This window comes from Asterias amurensis, chromosome 4 (genome assembly GCF_032118995.1).
Source record: "Asterias amurensis chromosome 4, ASM3211899v1".
Taxonomy (NCBI): Eukaryota; Metazoa; Echinodermata; class Asteroidea; order Forcipulatida; family Asteriidae; genus Asterias; species Asterias amurensis.
In genome coordinates, this window is record NC_092651.1 from 14,744,829 (window position 1) to 14,771,719 (window position 26,891).

At 36.4% G+C, this 26,891-nt stretch overlaps 1 long non-coding RNA gene and 1 other non-coding gene across 3 annotated transcripts in view; both read left to right on the forward strand.

Annotated features, from left to right (window-relative positions):
- Nucleotides 1–14,939, forward strand: part of LOC139936723 (uncharacterized) — a 105,990-nt gene extending 91,051 nt beyond the window's left edge. The window contains exons 6-8 of one of the 2 annotated variants that reach the window (XR_011786005.1): nucleotides 11,840–12,036; nucleotides 12,435–12,607; nucleotides 13,586–14,939. This is a non-coding gene — a long non-coding RNA (uncharacterized lncRNA). The remainder of the gene's footprint in view (nucleotides 1–11,839; nucleotides 12,037–12,434; nucleotides 12,608–13,585) is intronic. The other variant, XR_011786006.1, reaches the window with a different exon arrangement.
- LOC139936777 (small nucleolar RNA SNORA53) lies at nucleotides 12,893–13,082 on the forward strand. The gene has a single exon (XR_011786030.1). It is a non-coding gene; the product is annotated as a small nucleolar RNA SNORA53 (small nucleolar RNA).
- Nucleotides 14,940–26,891: the final 11,952 nt, after the last annotated feature.

The window sequence follows — 26,891 nt, forward strand, 5'->3', positions numbered from 1 at the left end:
AGTCCTTTCTGTATCATTTGAAACCATAAAATCACCCAAAATTTGTTGACCCGAAATCTGAAAATTTTGTGATGCTGGCATCACAGATTTTTTTAATTTTGGACCAAAAATCCAAACTTACAAAATTCTCAATAAATCTGAAAATTTTGCTCATTTACCCATCCCACACAGATAAAATGTGTTCAGTAGTCCTTTCTGTATCATATGAAGCCATAAAATCACCCAAAATTTGTTGACCCGAAATCTGAAAATTTTGTGATGCCGGCATCACAGATTTTTTTGATTTTGGACCAAAAATCCAAACTTACAAAATTCTCCATGAATCTCAAACTTTTGCTCGTTTACCCATCCCACACAGATAAAATGTGTTCAGTAGTCCTTTCTGTATCATTTGAAACCATATAATCACCCAAAATTTGTTGACCCGAAATCTGAAAATTTTGTGATGCCGGCATCACAGATTTTTTTTATTTTGGACCAAAAATCCAAACTTACAAAATTCTCCATGAATCTCAAACTTTTGCTCGTTTACCCATCCCGCACAGATAAAATGTGCTCAGTAGTCCTTTCTGTATCATTTGAAACCATAAAATCACCCAAAATTTGATGACCTGAAATCTGAAAATTTTGTGATGCCGGCATCACAGATTTTTTTAATTTTGGACCAAAAATCCAAACTTACAAAATTCTCAATAAATCTGAAAATTTTGCTCGTTTACCTATCCCACACAGATAAAATGTGTTCAGTAGTCCTTTCTGTATCATATGAAGCCATAAAATCACCCAAAATTTGTTGACCCGAAATCTGAAAATTTTGTGAGGCCGGCATCACAGATTTTTTTAATTTTGGACCAAAAATCCAAACTTACAAAATTCTCCATGAATCTCAAACTTTTGCTCGTTTACCCATCCCACACAGATCAAATATGTTCAGTAGTCCTTTCTGTATCATTTGAAACCATAAAATCACCCAAAATTTGTTGACCCGAAATCTGAAAATTTTGTGATGCCGGCATCACAGATTTTTTTTATTTTGGACCAAAAATCCAAACTTACAAAATTCTCCATGAATCTCAAACTTTTGCTCGTTTACCCATCCCGCACAGATAAAATGTGCTCAGTAGTCCTTTCTGTATCATTTGAAACCATAAAATCACCCAAAATTTGATGACCTGAAATCTGAAAATTTTGTGATGCCAGCATCACAGATTTTTTTAATTTTGCACCAAAAATCCAAACTTACAAAATTCTCAATAAATCTCAAACTTTTGCTCGTTTACCCATCCCACACAGATAAAATGTGTTCAGTAGTCCTTTCTGTATCATTTGAAACCATAAAATCACCCGAAATTTGTTGACCCGAAATCTGAAAATTTTGTGATGCCGGCATCACAGATTTTTTTAATTTTGGACCAAAAATCCAAACTTACAAAATTCTCAATAAATCTGAAAATTTTGCTCGTTTACCTATCCCACACAGATAAAATGTGTTCAGTAGTCCTTTCTGTATCATATGAAGCCATAAAATCACCCAAAATTTGTTGACCCGAAATCTGAAAATTTTGTGAGGCCGGCATCACAGATTTTTTTAATTTTGGACCAAAAATCCAAACTTACAAAATTCTCCATGAATCTCAAACTTTTGCTCGTTTACCCATCCCACACAGATAAAATGTGTTCAGTAGTCCTTTCTGTATCATTTGAAACCATAAAATCACCCGAAATTTGTTGACCCGAAATCTGAAAATTTTGTGATGCCGGCATCACAGATTTTTTTAATTTTGGACCAAAAATCCAAACTTACAAAATTCTCAATAAATCTGAAAATTTTGCTCGTTTACCCATCCCACACAGATAAAATGTGTTCAGTAGTCCTTTCTGTATCATATGAAGCCATAAAATCACCCAAAATTTGTTGACCCGAAATCTGAAAATTTTGTGAGGCCGGCATCACAGATTTTTTTAATTTTGGACCAAAAATCCAAACTTACAAAATTCTCCATGAATCTCAAACTTTTGCTCGTTTACCCATCCCACACAGATCAAATATGTTCAGTAGTCCTTTCTGTATCATTTGAAACCATAAAATCACCCAAAATTTGTTGACCCGAAATCTGAAAATTTTGTGATGCCGGCATCACAGATTTTTTTTATTTTGGACCAAAAATCCAAACTTACAAAATTCTCCATGAATCTCAAACTTTTGCTCGTTTACCCATCCCGCACAGATAAAATGTGCTCAGTAGTCCTTTCTGTATCATTTGAAACCATAAAATCACCCAAAATTTGATGACCTGAAATCTGAAAATTTTGTGATGCCAGCATCACAGATTTTTTTAATTTTGCACCAAAAATCCAAACTTACAAAATTCTCAATAAATCTCAAACTTTTGCTCGTTTACCCATCCCACACAGATAAAATGTGTTCAGTAGTCCTTTCTGTATCATTTGAAACCATAAAATCACCCGAAATTTGTTGACCCGAAATCTGAAAATTTTGTGATGCCGGCATCACAGATTTTTTAAATTTTGGACCAAAAATCCAAACTTACAAAATTCTCAATAAATCTGAAAATGTTGCTCGTTTACCTATCCCACACAGATAAAATGTGTTCAGTAGTCCTTTCTGTATCATATGAAGCCATAAAATCACCCAAAATTTGTTGACCCGAAATCTGAAAATTTTGTGAGGCCGGCATCACAGATTTTTTTAATTTTGGACCAAAAATCCAAACTTACAAAATTCTCCATGAATCTCAAACTTTTGCTCGTTTACCCATCCCACACAGATAAAATGTGTTCAGTAGTCCTTTCTGTATCATTTGAAACCATAAAATCACCCGAAATTTGTTGACCCGAAATCTGAAAATTTTGTGATGCCGGCATCACAGATTTTTTTAATTTTGGACCAAAAATCCAAACTTACAAAATTCTCAATAAATCTGAAAATTTTGCTCGTTTACCCATCCCACACAGATAAAATGTGTTCAGTAGTCCTTTCTGTATCATATGAAGCCATAAAATCACCCAAAATTTGTTGACCCGAAATCTGAAAATTTTGTGAGGCCGGCATCACAGATTTTTTTAATTTTGGACCAAAAATCCAAACTTACAAAATTCTCCATGAATCTCAAACTTTTGCTCGTTTACCCATCCCACACAGATCAAATATGTTCAGTAGTCCTTTCTGTATCATTTGAAACCATAAAATCACCCAAAATTTGTCGACCCGAAATCTGGAAATTTTGTGATGCCGGCATCACAGATTTTTTTTATTTTGGACCAAAAATCCAAACTTACAAAATTCTCGAAAAATCTCATACTTTTGCTCGTTTACCCATCCCACACAGATCAAATGTGTTCAGTAGTCCTTTCTGTATCATTTGAAACCATATAATCACCCAAAATTTGTTGACCCGAAATCTGAAAATTTTGTGATGCCGGCATCACAATTTTTTTTTATTTTGGACCAAAAATCCAAACTTACAAAATTCTCCATGAATCTCAAACTTTTGCTCGTTTACCCATCCCACACAAATAAAATGTGTTCAGTAGTCCTTTCTGTATCATTTGAAACCATAAAATCACCCAAAATTTGTTGACCCGAAATCTGAAAATTTTGTGATGCCGGCATCACAGATTTTTTTTATTTTGGACCAAAAATCCAAACTTACAAAATTCTCAATAAATCTCATACTTTTGCTCGTTTACCCATCCCACACAGATAAAATGTGTTCAGTAGTCTGTTCTGTATCATTTGAAACCATAAAATCACCCAATATTTGATGACCCGAAATCTAAAAATGTTGTGATGCCGGCATCACAGATTTTTCTTATTTTGGACCAAAAATCCAAACTTACAAAATTCTCCATGAATCTCAAACTGTTGCTCGTTTACCCATCCCACACAGATAAAATGTATTCAGTAGTCCTTTCTGTATCATTTGAAACCATAAAATCACCCAAAATTTGTTGACCCGAAATCTGAAAATTTTGTGATGCCGGCATCACAGATTTTTTTTATTTTGGACCAAAAGTCCAAACTTACAAAATTCTCAATAAATCTCATACTTTTGCTCGTTTACCCATCCCATACAGATAAAATGTGTTCAGTAGTCCTTTCTGTATCATTTGAAACCATAAAATCACCCAAAATTTGATGACCTGAAATCTGAAAATTTTGTGATGCCGGCATCACAGATTTTTTTTATTTTGGACCAAAAATCTAAACTTACAAAATTCTCCATGAATCTCAAACTGTTGCTCGTTTACCCATCCCACACGGATAAAATGTATTCAGTAGTCCTTTCTGTATCATTTGAAACCATAAAATCACCCAAAATTTGTTGACCCGAAATCTGAAAATTTTGTGATGCCGGCATCACAGATTTTTTTAATTTTGGACCAAAAATCCAAACTTACAAAATTCTCAATAAATCTGAAAATTTTGCTCGTTTACCCATCCCACACAGATAAAATGTGTTCAGTAGTCCTTTCTGTATCATATGAAGCCATAAAATCACCCAAAATTTGTTGACCCGAAATCTGAAAATTTTGTGATGCCGGCATCACAGATTTTTTTTTATTTTGGACCAAAAATCCAAACTTACAAAATTCTCAATAAATCTGAAAATTTTGCTCGTTTACCCATCCCACACAGATAAAATGTGTTCAGTAGTCCTTTCTGTATCATATGAAACCATAAAATCACCCAAAATTTGTTGACCCGATATCTGAAAATTTTGGTAGGCCGGCATCACAGATTTTTTTAATTTTGGACCAAAAATCCAAACTTACAAAATTCTCAATAAATCTCATACTTTTGCTCGTTTACCCATCCCATACAGATAAAATGTGTTCAGTAGTCCTTTCTGTATCATTTGAAACCATAAAATCACCCAAAATTTGATGACCTGAAATCTGAAAATTTTGTGATGCCGGCATCACAGATTTTTTTTATTTTGGACCAAAAATCCAAACTTACAAAATTCTCCAAGAATCTCAAACTGTTGCTCGTTTACCCATCCCACACAGATAAAATGTATTCAGTAGTCCTTTCTGTATCATATGAAGCCATAAAATCACCCAAAATTTGTTGACCCGATATCTGAAAATTTTGTGATGCCGGCATCACAGATTTTTTTAATTTTGGACCAAAAATCCAAACTTACAAAATTCTCCATGAATCTCAAACTTTTGCTCGTTTACCCATCCCACACAGATAAAATGTGTTCAGTAGTCCTTTCTGTATCATTTGAAACCATATAATCACCCAAAATTTGTTGACCCGAAATCTGAAAATTTTGTGATGCCGGCATCACAGATTTTTTTTAATTTTGGACCAAAAATCCAAACTTACAAAATTCTCAATAAATCTGAAAATTTTGCTCGTTTACCCATCCGACACAGATAAAATGTGTTCAGTAGTCCTTTCTGTATCATATGAAGCCATAAAATCACCCAAAATTTGTTGACCCGAAATCTGAAAATTTTGTGATGCCGGCAACACAGAATTTTTTTATTTTGGACCAAAAATCCAAACTTACAAAATTCTCAATAAATCTGAAAATTTTGCTCGTTTACCCATCCCACACAGATAAAATGTGTTCAGTAGTCCTTTCTGTATCATATGAAACCATAAAATCACCCAAAATTTGATGACCTGAAATTTGAAAATTTTGTGATGCCGGCATCACAGATTTTTTTAATTTTGGACCAAAAATCCAAACTTACAAAATTCTCAATAAATCTCAAACTTTTGCTCGTTTACCCATCCCACACTGATAAAATGTGTTCAGTAGTCCTTTCTGTATCATTTAAAACCATAAAATCATCCAAAATTTGTTGACCCGAAATCTGAAAATTTTGTGATGCCGGCATCACAGATTTTTTGTAATTTTGGCCCTAAAACCCAAACTTACAAAATGCTCAATAAATCTCAAACTTTTGCTCGATTACCCATCCCACACTGATAAAACGTGTTCAGTGGTCCTTTTTGTATCATTTGAAACCATAAAATCACCCAAAATTTGTTGACCCGAAATCTGAAAATTTTGTGATGCCGGCATCACAGATTTTTAAAATAATTTTGGCCCAAAACCCCAAACTTACAAAATGCTCAATAAATCTCAAACTTTTGCTCGTTTACCCATCCCACACTAATAAAATGTGTTCAGTAGTCCTTTCTGTATCATTTGAAACCATATAATCACCCAAAATTTGTTGACCCGAAATCTGAAAATTTTGTGATGCCGGCATCACAGATTTTTTTTATTTTGGACCAAAAATCCAAACTTACAAAATTCTCCATGAATCTCAAACTTTTGCTCGTTTACCCATCCCGCACGGATAAAATGTGCTCAGTAGTCCTTTCTGTATCAATTGAAACCATAAAATCACCCAAAATTTGATGACCATAAATTTGAAAATTTTGTGATGCCGGCATCACAGATTTTTGAATTTTGGACCAAAAATCCAAACTTACAAAATTCTCAATAAACCTCAAACTTTTGCTCGTTTACCCATCCCACACAGATAAAATGTGTTCAGTAGTCCTTTCTGTATCATTTGAAACCATAAAATCATCCAAAATTTGTTGACCCAAAATCGGAAAATTTTGTGATGCCGGCATCACAGATTTTTTGTAATTTTGGCCCTAAAACCCAAACTTACAAAATGCTCAATAAATCTCAAACTTTTGCTCGATTACCCATCCCACACTGATAAAACGTGTTCAGTGGTCCTTTTTGTATCATTTGAAACCATAAAATCACCCAAAATTTGTTGACCCGAAATCTGAAAATTTTGTGATGCCGGCATCACAGATTTTTAAAATAATTTTGGCCCAAAACCCCAAACTTACAAAATGCTCAATAAATCTCAAACTTTTGCTCGTTTACCCATCCCACACTGATAAAATGTGTTCAGTAGTCCTTTCTGTATCATTTGAAACCATAAAATCACGCGAAATTTGTTGACCCGAAATCTGAAAGTTTTGTGAAGCCGGCATCACAGATTTTTTAAATTTTGGACCAAAACTCCAAACTTACAAAATGCTCATAAATCTCAAACTTTTGCTCGTTTGGCTATCCCACACTGACAAAATGTGCTCAGTAGTCCTTTCTGTATCATTTGAAACCATAAAATCACCCAAAATTTGTTGACCCGAAATCTGAAAATTTTGTGATGCCGGCATCACAGATTTTTTGGATTTTGGACCAAAAACCCAAACTTACAAAATGCTCAATAAATCTCAAACTTTTGCTCGTTTACCCATCCTACACTGACAAAATGTGCTCAGTAGTCCTTTCTGTATCATTTGAAACCATAAAATCACCGAAAATTTGTTGACCTGAGATATGAAAATGTTGTGATGTCGGCATCACATATTTTCATAAATTTTTGCCCCAAAACCCAAACTTACAAAATTGTCAATAAATCTCAAACTTTTGCTCGATTACCCATCCCACACTGACAAAATGTGCTCAGTAGTCCTTTCTGTATCATTTGAAACCATAAAATCACCCAAAATTTGTTGACCCGAAATCTGAAAATTTTGTGATGCCGGCATCACAGATTTTTTTAATTTTCGCCCAAAAACCCAAACTTCCAAAATGCTCAATAAATCTCAAACTTTTGCTCGTTTACCTATCCCACACTGATAAAATGTGTTCAGTCGTCCTTTCTGTATCATTTGCAATCATAAAATCACCCAAAATTTGTTGACCCGAAATCTGAAAATTTTGTGATGCCGGCATCACAGATTTTTTGGATTTTGGACCAAAAACCCAAACTTACAAAATGCTCAATAAATCTCAAACTTTTGCTCGTTTACCCATCCTACACTGACAAAATGTGCTCAGTAGTCCTTTCTGTATCATTTGAAACCATAAAATCACCAAAAATTTGTTGACCTGAGATATGAAAATTTTGTGATGTCGGCATCACATATTTTCATAAATTTTTGCCCCAAAACCCAAACTTACAAAATTGTCAATAAATCTCAAACTTTTGCTCGATTACCCATCCCACACTGACAAAATGTGCTCAGTAGTCCTTTCTGTATCATTTGAAACCATAAAATCACCCAAAATTTGTTGACCCGAAATCTGAAAATTTTGTGATGCCGGCATCACAGATTTTTTTAATTTTCGCCCAAAAACCCAAACTTCCAAAATGCTCAATAAATCTCAAACTTTTGCTCGTTTACCTATCCCACACTGATGAAATGTGTTCAGTCGTCCTTTCTGTATCATTTGCAATCATAAAATCACCCAAAATTTGTTGACCCGAAATCTGAAAATTTTGTGATTCCGGCATCACAGATTTTTTGGATTTTGGACCAAAAACCCAAACTTACAAAATGCTCAATAAATCTCAAACTTTTGCTCGTTTACCCATCCTACACTGACAAAATGTGCTCAGTAGTCCTTTCTGTATCATTTGAAACCATAAAATCACCGAAAATTTGTTGACCTGAGATATGAAAATGTTGTGATGTCGGCATCACATATTTTCATAAATTTTTGCCCCAAAACCCAAACTTACAAAATTGTCAATAAATCTCAAACTTTTGCTCGATTACCCATCCCACACTGACAAAATGTGCTCAGTAGTCCTTTCTGTATCATTTGAAACCATAAAATCACCCAAAATTTGTTGACCCGAAATCTGAAAATTTTGTGATGCCGGCATCACAGATTTTTTTAATTTTCGCCCAAAAACCCAAACTTCCAAAATGCTCAATAAATCTCAAACTTTTGCTCGTTTACCTATCCCACACTGATGAAATGTGTTCAGTCGTCCTTTCTGTATCATTTGCAATCATAAAATCACCCAAAATTTGTTGACCCGAAATCTGAAAATTTTGTGATGCCGGCATCACAGATTTTTTGGATTTTGGACCAAAAACCCAAACTTACAAAATGCTCAATAAATCTCAAACTTTTGCTCGTTTACCCATCCTACACTGACAAAATGTGCTCAGTAGTCCTTTCTGTATCATTTGAAACCATAAAATCACCAAAAATTTGTTGACCTGAGATATGAAAATTTTGTGATGTCGGCATCACATATTTTCATAAATTTTTGCCCCAAAACCCAAACTTACAAAATTGTCAATAAATCTCAAACTTTTGCTCGATTACCCATCCCACACTGACAAAATGTGCTCAGTAGTCCTTTCTGTATCATTTGAAACCATAAAGTCACCCAAAATTTGTTGACCCGAAATCTGAAAATTTTGTGATGCCGGCATCACAGATTTTTTTAATTTTCGCCCAAAAACCCAAACTTCCAAAATGCTCAATAAATCTCAAACTTTTGCTCGTTTACCTATCCCACACTGATGAAATGTGTTCAGTCGTCCTTTCTGTATCATTTGCAATCATAAAATCACCCACAATTTATTGACCCGAAATCTGAAAATTTTGTGATTCCGGCATCACAGATTTTTTGGATTTTGGACCAAAAACCCAAACTTACAAAATGCTCAATAAATCTCAAACTTTTGCTTGTTTACCCATCCTACACTGACAAAATGTGCTCAGTAGTCCTTTCTGTATCATTTGAAACCATAAAATCACTGAAAATTTGTTGACCTGAGATATGAAAATGTTGTGATGTCGGCATCACATATTTTCATAAATTTTGGCCCAAAAACCCAAACTTACAAAGTTCCCAATAAATCTCAAACTTTTGCTCGCTTACCCATCGACACAGATATTTTGTGACGCCGGCATTATAGTTTCCATTAGTCTGTTCTGTATCATTGGGAACCATGAAATCATCGGAAATTTGTTGACCTCAAATCTGAAATTTGACCATACCGTTGCCAGATGCAATTGTGGTCGCCATGCACTACTGTCCGCTTCTAATACAATTGCACATGCAATCATGTACGGGGCTATGCAAAAACCTTCTAAAGACTTTTTGCAGCAGGAGTATTTCTCATGTCATTCATGACATGCTCTTACATACAGCTTGTATAAAAAAATGGCGAACGTGTACTGTCGACCAAGGGCGTTTAATTTACTGCAGGGACAGTTTTGCTCTGAATTACACAACTGCCTATGCAAAAGTGTCCGGGAGGACACAATTTCATTATTCAGCAGCGTCTGGGCGGACACTATTGCTTATATGCAAAACCGTTCCGCAGACATTTGTGCATATTCAATGAAAATCCAAACTCACCAGTTTCTCTATATATTATCTGAATATTTTGGTCGTATACCCTGTACCGACTGATAAAATGTCTTCAGTAGTCTGTTCTGTATCTTTGGGAACAATGAAATCATCAGAAATTTGTTGACCCAAATCTGAATTTTTGACCATACTGGCATGGTAGATTTTTTCATTTCTGACCAAAAATCAAAACTCCCAAATTTCTCAATAAATCTAAATTGTTTTGGTTGTATACCATAGAGTTATATAAAAGAACTAGAGGGTGCACGAGTGATGCTTTGTGCACAAACGCCACGGGACCGCAAGGTGACAAGCGCGTCAGTCTGTACGCGAATTGAATATGAAATACACGTTTGAGGGTTTTTTTATTGAACGCTCACGCAATGCTGTTTGTTCAACCTACAAAATGGTTGCACAAACACACACTGTGAAATAGCTGTTTTGTCAACTTAGGAAATGGCCGCCTGCTCGCATACCGTGGCGCATCTATAGGCCAGTGCGCGCTATAGTTCTTATTTATAACTCTATGTTGTATACCCAGTCTCGACTGATAAATGTCGTCAGTAGTCTGGTCTGTATCTTTGGGAACCATGAAATCATCGGCACTTTGTTGACCCCAAATCTGAATGTTTGACTATACCGGCACATTGTCGAATTATTTTATTTCGAACCAAAAATCCATACATACAAAATTCACAATAAATCTGAATATTTTGGTTGTATACCTATTCCGACTGATAAAATGTCTTTAGTAGTCTGTTCTGTATCATTGGGAATCATTAAATAATCGGAAATTTGTTGACCCCAAACCTGAATGTTTGACTATACCGGCATGGTCAAATTATTTCATTTTGGACTAAAAATCAAAACTTAATTTATTGAGAAATTTGAATATTTTGGTTTTATGCTCAGTCTCGACTGTTAACATGCCTTCAGTAGTCCGTTCGGCATCAATTGGAACCTTAAAATCATATGAAATTTGTTGACCCCAAATCTGAAATTTTGACCATACCGGTGACAGATGCATTTGTGTTCGCCATGCAATACTGTCCGCTCTGGATACTTTTGCACATGCAATCTTTTCCAGGGCTATGCAAAAAACTTTCGGCGGTTATGTACTTGACTGTACTACATGTATGTGCGCCTGTAAGCGAGCGTGCATGCACTGAACCTACCTACATGCAGCATGAATATTCACATATTTTAAAAACGCCTCTTTTTTCAAGAGGTGCTGCGTTCCTAAAAAGTAGCCCTGTCCTGCTTTGATCCCTGTTTGCAGTGTGAAACGGTCGCACAATATCCGGATTGGAAGTCACACAAGTATTAACCAAAAAGCTGATTTCCTATAGAGCTAGTGTAAAAGTTAGTGTATATCCGTGTTGAAATTTTACCACCAACCCTATCCGGATAAGGTTTGACACGGATCAAAGGTCAATAGTGTGAAAAGGCCTAATGTCTAATTATGTTATAAAAATACTGTTACTTAATTACAAATATAACTTTTATGTAGGCTATTTTTAGTGTAGGCCTATATTCTAACTATGTTTTAATAATAAAAATAATACTTTTGAACTTCTAGTACACTATGGATCATTTCTGTGTTATCAAAATGATTAAAGGTAAACTAGATTTAACTTTTTGTTACTTCTCATGACAGACGCTTTACAGCAACTTATTGGGTGAGGAACATACTTGTGTATGGAACATCGTTGTACCTAACAGCCTCCGCAAGTGCAGAGTTCTTTGCTGACATTGCACTGTCACCGATGGAAGCAGTCAAGGTGCGCATTCAAACAATGCCAGGATTCGCAAATACATTAAGGGAGGTTGAACCAAAGCTTTGGGCCATGGAAGGTATTAGAGGATAGGTCATTTAGAATTTTATAATAGTTTTTTTTTATATTGGACAAGGGCCAAATCTCATCAAGCTTTTTAGCAGAAAATTGTTGAACCAGTTTCTTTGCTAAGCAATAGTTATGGGTTGAACCAGTGGCACCACCGGAACATCATGGAATGTTGGCTGGTAACCTGTATTTGCTTAGCCTTCTTTTCTTGTGCTTAGCAGGTTTCTGTGCTTCATGAAATTGGCAATGGCCATACCATTCCAGACCCATAGGCAAGAACACTTGATTTGTTTTGTTTAGTTCTGTACATTGTTTACTACCTTGGTTGTTTTGTCTATTTGGTGTATATGATTTATTTCAAAACTTATATGCGAGTTTAAAGAATATTTCTAAACCTTTCTCCCATAGATTCTATTAAGGTCTGCCTCCACTCTGGTTGAGACAAATCTCATACACAATGATGAAGTTTGCTTGCTTTGAGAGACATGTGGAGTTCTTGTACAAAAATGTAGTCCCAAAGCCACGCTCCGACTGCACCAAATCAGAACAGCTTGTGGTCACCTTCTTAGTCGGTTACATTGGTAAGTGATTTTTTTTTCTTTTTTCGATATCCTGAAATTTTCATTAACACATGTTGTACTAGCTGTCAACTCTTAACTTATTTAAAATTGTGCAGAGAACAGTCCTAATGCACACAGGGTTGGACAAATCAACCACAAGTTTGAGTCGCCTGCATGTTTTTATTTTCACTAGCTATTTGCTGTGTATTGCACAGAGTGCAAGATGGATTTTACTCTCAGTATTAGGTACTTTCTACAAAGTATGACAGGGTTGTGGACCTTGGTTTTTATTGCATGAATGTACCTCACACACTTCCTTAGATCCTCTCTTGGGATGGTATTACAGTTTAGTTATCATGTAATGGGTGACTTTCTGTAGAGCCATTCAGCAACACTATTAATGTTGTGTTCCATGGGAGTGCTTGAGTCATTGGTGTGTAAGAGTAGAATACCTCCGCTATGAGCAAAATAGTACATATAATATTGTGATGACCTCTTTATGGCTCGACGTTCACCACCCATCTGCATCAACATGTTCTTTGTTGATGTTAGATTCAAGTGAAGGTGTCAAGGCATTTGGTCAACTTTGTACACATGGTGTCATGCTTGTGATGGGGACATTAGTTTTTTTCAATTTGTGTTTTTACATTGACATTTAGTGGGAGGGAGTATTTATTCTGTCAGTTTGTTTCATGGTTTAATAAATAAAATGTAGCAAGGGGTTTCATAAGCCATTTTGAGATATGGTGGACACACTACTATAAGCACTGTAATGGTTTGTGTAAATCTGTCTGTACACACCCAAACCACACAGTGCACTCCTATAGTGGCCACCATATCTCAAAAAGGTTTATTGCGGCACTGGGCCTTTTACTTTTCATTCATTTGAAAATCCTGACATGTATTGTCTCGGTTAGTATCCAGACTTGTATTAATAATACAGATGTTCATAATTCAATTCATCCAGTCTCTGCTTGATCTCTTTTCTTGTCCTTATAGGTTTGTGGAAGGGTTTGGTTGGTACCCTTACTGCTGTACAATGGTTCATCTATGACTCGGTTATAATAAGGTGTACTTCCGTCTGCCCCGCCCACCACCACCAGAGATGCCAGAGAGCCTCAAGCAGAAGTTGGCTGCCAAATAGGTCAATTTAGAAATCCACATAAACCCAGTTAGATAAAAATAAATCAAATTTATTACAGAAATATTTAACTAGGAAAAAAACACAAAGACAACAATTACCATTGTTGTTGATATTTTGTTTTGGTTTGTGGGTTTTTAAAACTGAACTTCTCATGAACACATCATTTAAAATAAAAATTTAAGACTTGAAGACTGGTTATTTAAAAACAATATTTTGGTTTTCAGTTTATCCCACCCATGATGAAAACAAATTAACAATTGTGATCAATAAAGACACCTTTTCCATTCTCTGTTGTTAATTCAGACACACATTTGAAAAATGATTTGACATTGACCGTATAGACTGGACCCTAAGTCCCACAGGAATATTTGTTTCATAGTGATCCTTTGAGTGAGAAAACAAAACCCAAATCCTTCCTTTATTTTTGTCAACTAAGTTGCCGTGCTGTCTTTATGAGATACTGTCAAGAGGGAAGGTCTGTTCTTCTGAACCTTTGAACTTATTTATTGATGTTATAACAGCTCAACATACCTTTTGTGTTGAATTCATTCTAACAACATTTTAAAGGTATGATTTTGAAACATTGGAAACACAGGTTGGGCACTCAGAAACCTTTTGCTCCACTAAACCAGAAACACCATATGTGCTTAAGGGTTAGGAGAAGTAGACAATGAAGTTACCAGAAAGGTCGATTAATGTCAATGATGAAAGCAAACAAATTTCTGCATGAGTGTTTTTCTTTCTTTCATTATTCTCTTTTAAATGTTCACAGGTTTTTTTATTTTATGCATATCTCTCTTGGGATACACTAAGTGAGAATACTAATCTTTGACAATAACCAAAGGTGTCCAACTAACTTTAATTATTAGCTCTTATGTAGAAATCAAAACTTGGAGTTGAACAATAAACAGATTTTCATTATCAATTTGCAGTCAGAGGGTGATCCATTAATCACAATATAAATAACATGAACATGAATTTAGTATAGCAGTGATGACAATTGGAAATTGTCTGTGAAATGAATGGATGTACAAAATAGTATTTTTTAAGAATGTTAATAGCAGTGTTGTCATTGATTGAGATTTTAATGTAATATTTATGAAAGACATTAAATTGCACAATATGACTGTGTGAAGGTTCTAGCCATTCATTCAACATATATTTCATAAGAAGTGTGAATCAATGAACTGACATTATCATGTGTTTTGCAGCAGAGCAAAATAATAAACGAAACTTATGACATCGGTTGTCAAAATAAGGTGTTTCTTGTCGGATTTGAGTTTGTATTAACATGGTTTTACTCCCAATGACCCTGTCCTGGCCTGTTGTAATTCAGTGCCTAAAGGCACTGGACGATTGTAATTACTAAATTAAAAATTAATTGTCAATATAAAACTTACTTGGCTGTTGATAGTATAAATCATTGTGAGAGACGGCTCTTTCTAAAGTAACAAGGTTTTTGAGAGCGGCAATTTCTCACTTGTATACTAAAAGAGGAATAATTAAGCAACAAAAGTTTCCCCATAACTGCCATATGTGAGGGAAGGCAATAAAAACTAATCTTAACAGCGGTTCGGAACTTTTCGTGTGCTCTCGGAACATTCTGACACAGTTTGCGATGATCCCCCACGCAGCAGGTTTGGGGAGTTGTTACATAAGAGTGGACTAACCACTAGGACCTGGTTGTTTATATTTTCATGTTTAAAAGATGCAAGCACTGCTTCAGACCTCAGCAGCAGGTTTGGGGAGTTGTGACATAAGAGTGGACTAACCACTGGGACCTGGTTGTATATATTTTCATGTTTAAAAGATGCAAGCACTGCTTCAGACCTCTTTATCAGATACATTTGTAGCACCAGGTTTGGGGAGTTGTTACATAAGAGTGGACTAACCACTGGGACCTGGTTGTTTATATTTTCATGTTTAAAAGATGCAAACACTGCTTCAGACCTCTTTATCAGGTACATTTGTAGCAGCAGGTTTGGGGAGTTGTTACATAAGAGTGGACTAACCACTAGGACCTGGTTGTAACGCTCGGGTATTCTCCGATGGGCCGAACCTCTGAGGAGTTTAGTATTAAGTGCCTTCCATATGTGAGGGTGTGTTAATAAGAAGTTTCCACTTTATATGGGGACTTAGGCCTACACAAAGTCGCCGCAGTGCTTTTTACAGTATTAAAGAATGTGTAAAAGTTTAAGTGCAAAAGATGTGAATGTAGTGAATGCAACTAAGCTGTATGTGTGTGTCTGTCCTTAAGTTGAGCATGTAGGTCCTAATTACAATGGATCCCACAAAAGGCAATCTCAATAGGAACAATAAATGATCTCAAGGAAGTTTTAAAGCCATTGGACCCTTTCGGTAAACAGTTTTGTCCAAGGCCCACACTTTGTGTTTCACAAATTCTATATCAAATAACAAACCTGTGAAAATTTGGGCTTAATCGGTCATCGGAGTCGGGAGAAAACAACAGGAAAACCCACCCTTGTATTCGCGCCTTTCGCCGTGTCATGACATGTGTTTAAAATAAATCCGTAACGAGAATTGATGTTGTTTTACTGTTTTCTCGAAAAGTAAAGCATTTCATAGAATAATATTTCAAGAGAACTTTTTCACCACTACCGTCTGTAAACCCTGTGAGTTATTTGTAAATCTGTGAATTTTTTTTTTTCCTGTACCGAAAGGGTTCAATGGCTTTAAGGGAACAATAGGTGAACAATAGACAGGACCCTTAATATATTTGGAATCAATTTAATAAAGCCGTGTAGCAGAAAGTGCTGCTGAAGGCTTGGTCACAAAAGACTAGATTTCACCCCTCCCAAAAAAAGTTAAGCCCCTCCCCGACCGATAACTTGATTGGCACACACCTGGCAAGTGAGGGCGCTCGCGTGGTGAAAATAAAGTCAATTAAAGTTTGCTAATTTCTGAAGGTGAATCTGTTATTTTATTCGAACGAACACTGGAATTTAAGCCGTAACCTAAACATTTTTATTAGGTAATATTAACATGTTATAGCTATAAATGATTGGAAAGCAAACAAACAAAGGATAATGAATTACGAAATTGTTTGAAAATGAGCCGCAAATACCGAGGCTAAGTGCGAGTTACACGTTTTGCATTAGGTCATTAAATTTACTGTTGAAATACAAAACCATAATTTAACAAATTTTTTTTCAAATTTCGGTTCACTTTTTTGAGTAACTCGCCCCAAAGATTAGTTCCCCATTGAAACGCACTACGACAGCGGTAATTTTGATGTACAGAAAACAAACATCCCTCAGTAGTTTGTAGAGTTGTTTGCGTACATATCTATACAATTAAAGACATCAGACACTATTGGTAATTTTTAAAGACTAGTCTTGACAGTTGGTGTATCTCAACAAATGCATAAAATAGCAAACTTGTGAAAATTCGAGCTCAATCTGTCGTCGAAGTTGCAAGATATTAATGAAAGAAAAACACCCTTGTCGCAACATGGTCACACGAAGTTGTGTGCTATCAGATGCTTGATTTCGAGACCTCAAATTCTAAATCTGGGGTCTCAAAATCAAATTCGTGGAAAATTACTTCTTTCTCGAAAACGACGTCACTTGGGAGCTGTTTCTCACAATGTTTTATCACATCAACCTCTCCCCGTTACTCGTAATCAAGAAAGGTTTTTTGATAGTAATTATATTTTGAGTAATTACCATAAGTGCCACTCCCTTTAAATAACCAAATGAATAAAAGCGTAATAAAAAACATGGACTGTGCAATTTAGGGGATGTTCGCTTTTTTTCAGGGACCATTCAACTTCTAGTCTCAGCTCCCTGGAAAATAAAAAGTAAAAACCATTGAGTTTCATTTTGAAGTTTGCCGTAAACCACTGATATTAACTTTGGCACGGTAAGGCCATCCTATAATACTTCAACTAATTCGGACATGGGCATACAATTTCAATCCGGGGTCCACCCAAAAACACAAAAGCCATTTACTATTGATATGCAGATTCGGTCTTGGAAACCAATCAGCAACCGGGCGCTGTGTACAGATTAGAAATCAGTGACAAAATGGCCGGAGTTCTTCAAGATTGAACGTCAACACTGCCCTGCGATGACCGTCTCCATTTGACTGCCACTTTTTAAGGGTTTGGCTTTAGATTTTTTAAATACCCATGTCAGGGAATTAGTAGCTGAAAACACTTTTTACTGAATGTTGTAAAATACAGCAGATCGAGAAACTTCATGAGGACATTCAAGGCAAGTCCGGAACTCTCGCACGGGAGCTCCGGACTTGCCGTGCAAGTTGCATGCAGTAACCACGGCGTTAAGGTAAACAATGGAGTCAGCCCGGACAAAATGTTTACTTTTTGCGACTTCGACACTTTTAAGAGTTCAAAGAGTCTTTTTCATACATTCTTTTGATCTTTCTGAATATTCAAGGATGTCATTTTACTTCTTAAGGGGTGGCAGTCAGAAATGGTTAGGACCTTGGCCCGTTGACAGTCTGATTGACAGTGACACACATTATGATTAATGACAGTTGCCATGGTTGCCGTTGCCGTTTTATCAAGACTGCAGTTTACAGCAGAATGAGGATATGATGACACCATTCTCCATTGTCTCACATCATAATGTATCCTTTATGAAAACTAATTTTAACATACCTGCTTACTATTGATGAAGTTTTTGAAGATGTATAATTAAACTGATCTTTTTGTAATCTAAAACAATTATGTACCAAAAGTTTTGGATTTCATTCCTACCCAAGTAATATCATGTGGGTTTTATCACCATGATGTTGATTATTGTGATATTCTTTTAGCCGCGGAATGTAACCATTTCATTTGTTTGTTGATGTATTATCTGTTATGGTCTCTACGATATAAATTATTTTAAACACACATACAACCAAGAAACATGAACTAGTACAGTGTTGATGCTTTAAAGGCCCTCTACTTGAACCTTTTTCATAACAAGGAATGCATGTTGCCATTTAGAGCAGAAAAGACACCACCCAGTTACTCTATTTCTTCCCTGTAAAAACATTATTTAAATTCAGTTTATCATTAACAAATCATCAAATAAAATGTCCCAAACTAAGCTACAACCAAAATTATAAATAGCTACAGTTGTTTGGAGAATTGGAACAATGGAATAAATTTCCTTATGCAACAGTAGTGCACAATACAATTAAATGAAATACTGTTCACAAAAACTAATAGAAGAAAAATAAGCCATGAACAAAACAGGAACTTGGAGGAATTCATTTTTTTATGAAAATTTGTCAACTTCAATATACAAACTTAGAAGCACAAGGACGATATTGGTAATTGGTAATTTCCATGACTAGAACAATTTGAGACTTAGAGCACAATGATGATAATGGTAATTTATAATTTCAATGACTAGAACAACTTGTTTTTTTATAAGGCAAATAACTTTATTAGAGTTATTAATTTTAATGTTAATGTCAATCAAGCAACTCACAAGATCAAAACTAGTTGTTAATTTATAATTTCAATGACTAGAACAACTTGTTTTTTTATAAGGCAAATAACTTGATTAGAGTTATTAATTTTAATGTTAATGTCAATCAAGCAACTCACAAGATCAAAACTAGTTGTTATACTAATTCTTAAAAACTCTTGTAGTTGTATAATGAGGCAAATAACTTGATTAAAGTTATTATCAAACAACTCATAAGATCAAAACTATTTTGTTCAGGCAATACTAGTCAAAGGAAAGTTGTTGACCATTACCATATTTACACCATATAAGTCTTGTGCAAATCTATAAATACTTGTGGAAGTACACTGTAACATGAAAAAACAAAATTGTTGGGTAGGTTATCATAATGCTGAAAATACCACACCATGGTAAATCATTCTGGAGGTGTCTGGCTCTTCATGGGATCCGATTTCAATTTGAAAACCCTGCCTAGTGGCTAACTAGTGTCTTAAAAATAATGAAAGTACAATAGTTTGCTCACCCTGGTTTGAATTTGTAAGCAGAATTAGACACCAGAATCATTCCTACTGCATGGTTTTCATTTAAAGCTTGGAGATGTTATACATGAACATAGTTTGCTGTGCACCCTGGATTAAAGCAGAATTGAACTTCAGAAATCCTGTTAGTGGAAGTACATAGCTTGCTGGTTGCAATTTTTAAGCAGAGTCATGAAACTTTGAAGAATACATGTATAATCAGTGGTATCGTCGTTGTCTAGAGTGTTTCACTCCACTGCAGGAGGAAATCCTCTTCACCAAATCTCCATCTCACTCTATTCAGCGCTGTTGTTGCCAAGCAATGCCCCTGTGTGAACTTAGTTCATCTCTTCATCTTCTATTTTGTCGCCCTCTATTTCTTGTCCACATTCTTGGAGTCCAGTTGGTTGTTTTACATGCCCACCTCTTGTCATGCCTCCTTGCTAGGTGGCCTGCCCATCTCCACTTTTTTGATTTGATCGTCTTGATAATATCCTGCACCCTTGATTTCTTTCTTAGCTCCTGGTTCGTCACTGTCAAGATATTTCTCAGTTTTACTGATTATAGCGTTGCCTAATACCCGGAAATGTGTGTCTTATTAATATTACACTATTCTTCTTACAACAACGAAAGAAAATAAAATTTTTGTGCTCCTTCGCTACGCTCATATGCATGAAAAACAGTTTTAACCGTATGAACAACCAAAATAAGCACACAGATACGCAGTCAAGTATATTCTACGAATTTATTGAAAAACATGGGAATAAGGCCAGGATTCGGCCGACTCTGAAATTTGACAAAGAAAAATGCAGTAAGTGGGTTTTACCTCGAAAAATATTATTTTCACCAGAAGCAGCAGAATAATGCCTGTACGAAGCCCCATCTTGGGCTTGACGAAAGCTTGAAGACCTTTTTTGTAGCTTCCTTCCTTCCAAATCTTTCAGGGCTGCTTCTTCAGCGATTAGGACTTTCTTTTGCACCTCTACCGACTAATCTTTCTTGCCGCCGCTTTCCAGGTGCTGGACAGTTACCCAACCGGCTTTACTTGAGTCTGCGATCTTGATCTTCTGTTTGCGATTGGTAATTAGATCTTCTGCTTTGACGATGGTATCAAAAACTTCTTGTAAGTCGCTTTTTTGTAGAAGTGAGTTCTTCATCCGTGCGAGAAGAATCTCTAGTTTGCCGCAGAAAGCCTACTGTGCCGAGTTACCGGGCTTCGAGAGCTCCCGGGCTTCTAGTTTGTTCTTTATTACTTTCAGCTCAGTGTCGTCCTGAGGTTTGTTATTATTTGATAATGCCTCGAATTTTGAGTTAAAGTAGAGCTGGAACTTCTCAAATAAGGCTTTAGTGTCCAAGTTTCCAGGTTGCTCGGGCATAGACATCGGTAGAAATTTGTCGTAACAAACCAGCGACTGAAAAAGACCTGAACTGGAGACTCATAGATTCCTTTTGCTTATATACTATGTATACGCTTCAGTAGTTTGACATTATGCTTCAATGAGTTTGGAATGTAATGGCATGATCGATCTCAGTATGGTGACATCGATTGCCAGCGCCCTACGCACGTGACCCGGGGTGCTACACACACAATAATTTTGGTATTCAAACAGACAAAATTAAATAGACAATTCAATTCAGTTTCACTGTATTCTTCTTTACAATTCTGTACACATCATCATTTACAATCATTTATATTTACAAACATTCTTAGTATCAGATTCAGGGGAGTCTTCACACAAGAATATAGACAATTTCAAGACTACTTTCCAGTGAAGACTTTCATTCGATTCAGTTGATTAATACTTTCAAGTCCTCACAAATTTATATACAATCACAATATAAATATTAGTTGAGTACTTCCAACCAGTTCAGTGGCTACAGTAACCATACATATGTACATGTAAGCCATCAAAGTTAATAACAGCAATCTTGATTCACCAAGTTGGGTGCTGGCTCCTAACACTGCCTTTAAGTGTGGGTGAGGCTAGTCAAGGCCGCTCACTTGCCACGCCCTTGGCTTCTTCAATCGGTTTGGCCTTCTCGTCTCTCTCTCTCTCTTTCAAGCCTTTCTCAGGATGAATTTCCAGAACAACACTCAGTAATACTCTTGGCTCGGAACTCTTAGGTCGGAACTCGAAACTTGGAAACTCTTAGCTCAGACCTCAGAACCACGATTTCTACATCATGGTGTATCTTATCTGTACAGCGGCAACACTGACCCTGACGATTCTCACAAATAGATGATTGCACTCGGCACTGCCTTCAATAAATAGCCCACTACAAAAGTAATGTCTTCAAAAAGTCGCTGCCCAAAATATGTCTGCTGTAGCTGTAGCTACGCCCGATGACTATATTCTAGAGGTACTATCAAACTCACGTCTTCTCAATCTTGATTTGAAAATCATCTGCCCACTTTCCAGCTCTAACTCTGACTATACTCCAACTTGATCCATCATCATGTCGAGCGCCATCTAGAAGCTCGAGCCTGCCCAGTGATTTTTCTCCAGATGTTCCGGTCCAGCATGCAGGAGCGAAGTTCCTCAGCGCTGGTCAAGCCGGTGTCTCGTTTTAGTGTGTCTACAAAGGAGAGGCATCTTCTCCCACGCGAGGCCTTGCCTTGGGTGGGCTCCCAGAGGATGGTTGGGCAAGCGGCAAGCTCCGAGTGGCGGACACAGTGCCCAGCGCGCTTGAGTCGGCGTTCACGGATCTTCTCTGTGGCCTTTGGCCAACCAGCATACAGGTTGGAGTTTCTCATGTGGTCCTGCCAGGGGATGTTTAGGGCCATACGCAGCATCCTGGTGTAGCAACCATCCAGAGACTTCTCCATACTGGTGGTGAGGGTCCAGGTCTCAGCTCCGTATAGTAGCACTGACTCCACTGTTGCGACAAATAGTGATCTTTTCAGCCGGGCACTCAGCGTTGATGACACTAGTTGATCCACTAGTTCACGACTGTTGTCAATGCCTGACCCTGGCAACTATTGTGAATTTTAGACTTCCCTTTATTTTACAAAGTGAATTCTTTCTCAAGCATGACAACTCCCAAAAGCAAATTTGCTGACAAACCATACATTGAAATCTATAAATAAAAGCAGCAAATCTAAAAGTAACAAAAAGCTGCATGCTGCATATTTTGTGATGAACACAATTCTTTAGCTTGAAATAAACAACACTCTTTAATTATATAAGGGGATTTAATATTTACAGAAATTTACAGAAAATGTAGTACAGTTTGTTATTTTGTAACCTCATGGGATATTTTCTTACCTCATGGGGTATTTTCTTATGCCCTGGTTTGGCTAAATAAAGCAATAATCTATTCAATTTAAATATACAACTTTCTTCTAAGCTAACAAATGTGCTTCTTTCAAGCCTTGGTTGAAACTATATACAAGTCACAACTTTTTCTTGTCAACGTTTAACTCAAAGATTCTGCTTTCGACCTCAAGTACAAGTTGTTTACACCATCCTTAGATTGATCTCAAGGGTTCATCCACTACTAAATCAATAATTCAGAGCACATCTTTGCCTGTTTTCAGTTGCTCTGGACGCCCTGACTCATGTCTCTTGCCTGCTTGTCGACTTCGCCAATCGGTCCTTCAAGTATGGCCTTAGGCCTAGCCCCATAAAGTTGGTCAGTGGTTGACTCAAACTCTTCGTCACGATCAATGGTTGGGCATCATGCGTCTAATTAAAACCGGGGTTGGGTGGTCATGATATTCTCGATGTAGTAGGGCACGGTTCCAGGCTGTGGGCTCTGGTGGAAATCAGTTACTGAAGAATTTCCAAAATCACAATATTTCGCCGTGGACTTTCTATCTCACGGAAACTCTTAATACAGTTGAGTCTGCCCTATAACCTGCAGGGCTTCACTTTAGTAAGCCATATTGGGAAGTTTGACCAAAAGGGTTGAGAGTAACTTATCTTAAAGGTTTTACAGTAAGAAAAACATGTTGAGTACATCTATTTGTAAAGCACAAAACTAAATCATTGAAAACTGACGACCCTTTAGTAAGGAATACTTATTTCTTTGTTGTTCTAAAGCATTTGGGTGACTCATATAATACCTTCGTTAATCCAAGTTAAGTAACTAGACCACAAAATCAGCAAAAAACAGGATAGCCACCAAGGAAATAAAATGTCAGCTTTTACGCATTCTTATGTATCATATATGAGCGAAAACAGCATAAGACTACTGGTGGTACAACCGTGAAAAATTACTTTGCATCATTAGGTAAAATTTTGATATGGTGGTAACCAGACTTAGTCAAATTATAGAGAATCTTGTGAAAGAAATTGCAACCTTATTTTACAATCATCTAGTTTGAAGTTTCAGAACGAATTTGTTCAGTCTGCTTAATCAATCGTATTAGATTTCAAGATCATTATCTTGCATGATTAATAATCACATCGTACCTCGAATAAATCTACAAACTTGTAACTACAAACTTGTAACACAAGTTTGCTTCTTAAATGCATTCGGGCCTTTCATATACTACATTCCTAAATCCAAGTTAAGTAACTAGATCACAAGATCGGCCAAAAACTGAGGATGGCCACCAAGGAAATTAAAATGCCAGCTTTTTCACATTAACATGGATCATATGATCAAGAACAGCATGCAGGTATCAAGATTTCTGTTGGTGAAATTTCGACAGGGTACCCAGACTTAGTCGAAATAGAACTATAGAGAAACTTGCGAAAGAAATTGCAACCTTATTTTCCAATTTTGAAGTTTCTGAACGAATTTGTTCAGTCTGCTTAATTCTAGAATCAATTGTTTCTTATCAGTTGCTTGATAAGGGGCCCGCAATGAAAGAGTGTTTTGTTTTCTCTACGATTGTTTGAGATTAAACAATCTCATTTAACGCTGAATTGTTAATTTGGAAGAACCAAGGGGTGGAATTTCAAAAACCATTCATAATCACAGACATGATCAAGTGAGATGAACAAAATTAGGCCACATTTTTGTGTCTTTGACCATAAATTTATCAGATTTCGAGATCGTTATCTTACATGATTAAAAGTCACATCGTACCTCTCAATACATCTACAAACTTGTCAAACAAATTTGTCTCTAAAATGCATTCAGGCCTTTCATATAATACATTCCTTCATCCAAGTTAAGTATTAGACCACAAAATCGGCCAAAAACAGAGGATGGTTGCCAAGCAAATAAACATCAGCTTTTACACTTTATTATGGATCATAATGATCAAGAACAGCAGGTATTGAGACTTACTGGTGGTGAAATTCCGATGTGATGGTAACCATACATAGTTGAAATAGAACACTAGAGAATCTTGTGAAAGAATTTGCAACTTTCCAATCTTCTAGTTTAAAGTTTTTTGAATGAATTTGTTAAATCTGCTTAAATCTAGAATCAATCGTTTCTTACCAGTTGCTTGATAAGCTACTGATGAGGGATCCGCTATGAAAGAGGGCTCTGTTTTCTCTACGATTATTTGAGATGAAATCAATTCCATGATGAAAACTATTTCGAAAACTTTCTCATTTAGCGCTGATTTATTTGGAAGGACCAAGGGGTGGCATTTCTAAAACGAGATATTGTAACCATTCATAACACAAACATGATCAATTGAGATGAACAAAATTAGTACGGAAATTGTGCGTGTCTTCTTTGACTATGAATTTATCAGATTTCAAGACCGTTGTTTTACATGATTAATAATCACACCGTACCTCTAAATAGATATACAAACTTGTCAAACATGTTTGCTTCTTTAATGCTGACTTAGGGCTGCTGTGGTGTAGTCGAGTGAGTGGGCAGCTCTGGCTCTAGGTCTTGGTCTTATCGATATGGATCGGGCACTCTCTGGACCAGTGTCCTTGCATTCTGCAGTTGTAGCAGACGTCAGCCTTCAACATGCCTGTCAACAAAGAATTGAAAAAACCAACAGAAGAAAAAGAAAACATTATATGTTCCATAATTATGTGTAACTTATATCGTATATAAAATACGGTGTTGTCGAAATGCGACCCTAACTCGGGGTTACCTGGAGATGGGTTAAACTTCTTTCTTCTTTCGATGCTTTTAATGCGGCTTCCTCATCTATTATGGTTCTTTTGGCCTCTTCTGGCGTTCTATCATTTCCTGTCTTGTCTAGCTCTTGTACAGCGGCCCAGCTAGCCAATTGCTACAGTCTGCAATTTTGATTGTTCTCTTTCTTTCTGCAATGATGCCTTCGGCTCCTTTAAGTGCCTCAATGGCTGCTGGAATGTTGATCTTCTCGAGGGCAGCCTTGATTTTATCGTGGGCGATTCCGACTTTTTCGCAGATTTCGAATTGTGCCGAGTTCACATCACGGGTCTTGTCACTACTTTTGCCTCCAATTTATTTGTGAGTTCCTTTATAATGTAAACTTGATCAGCTGTCTTTTCTGGAAATTTGAATGCTTTCCAATTTGTGGTTGAAATATTCTTTGAATTTATTAAATCGTTTCTCTTGATCGCGGGTTGATCTTTATCAGTTGACATTGGAACCTAATATCATATATAAAATGCGCTGTTGTGGAAATGCGACACTAACACTACAGCTGAGTAAGCAGCGGTCTGAATTGGATGCTGTTGCTAAGGACGCTGCTTTTATACTGACATGCATCAATGCACTCAAATGAATGAATCACGACACAGTTCATTCATTTTGCGTAACCCGCGTTTAATTCATGTGACGCATACGATGGGTACTCCTGTCATTCAAACAATAAAAACTACATTTAAGAGAACAAAGTAAAACAACGGTGGGGTGCCCAGGAGAGCATACAAGTCTTGAAAAATAACTATCGCCTAAAGGCGTATGTCTCCTAAATCCCCAAAATACATTAAGGCAAGAGATCAGAGGACATATAAAAAAGCACAGAAGATAATACAAATCACTGAACAACTGTAAAAGGCAAACGAGCAAAGACATACACATACACATAAAGGATATATGTTTAAAGGCAGTGGACACTATTGGTATTTACTCAAAATAGTTGTTAGCATAAAATCTTTCTTGGTGATGAGTAATGGGGAGAGGTTGATGGTATAAAACATTGTCAGAAACGGCTCCCTCTGAAGTGTTGAAATTAACTTTGGCTTATTTATTTTTATTTTCAACAAACTCACAGGATCAAAACCTATTGTTTTGCTCATTTTCCAAAACATAGGATTTCAATCAATACTACTATTTCATGGGAA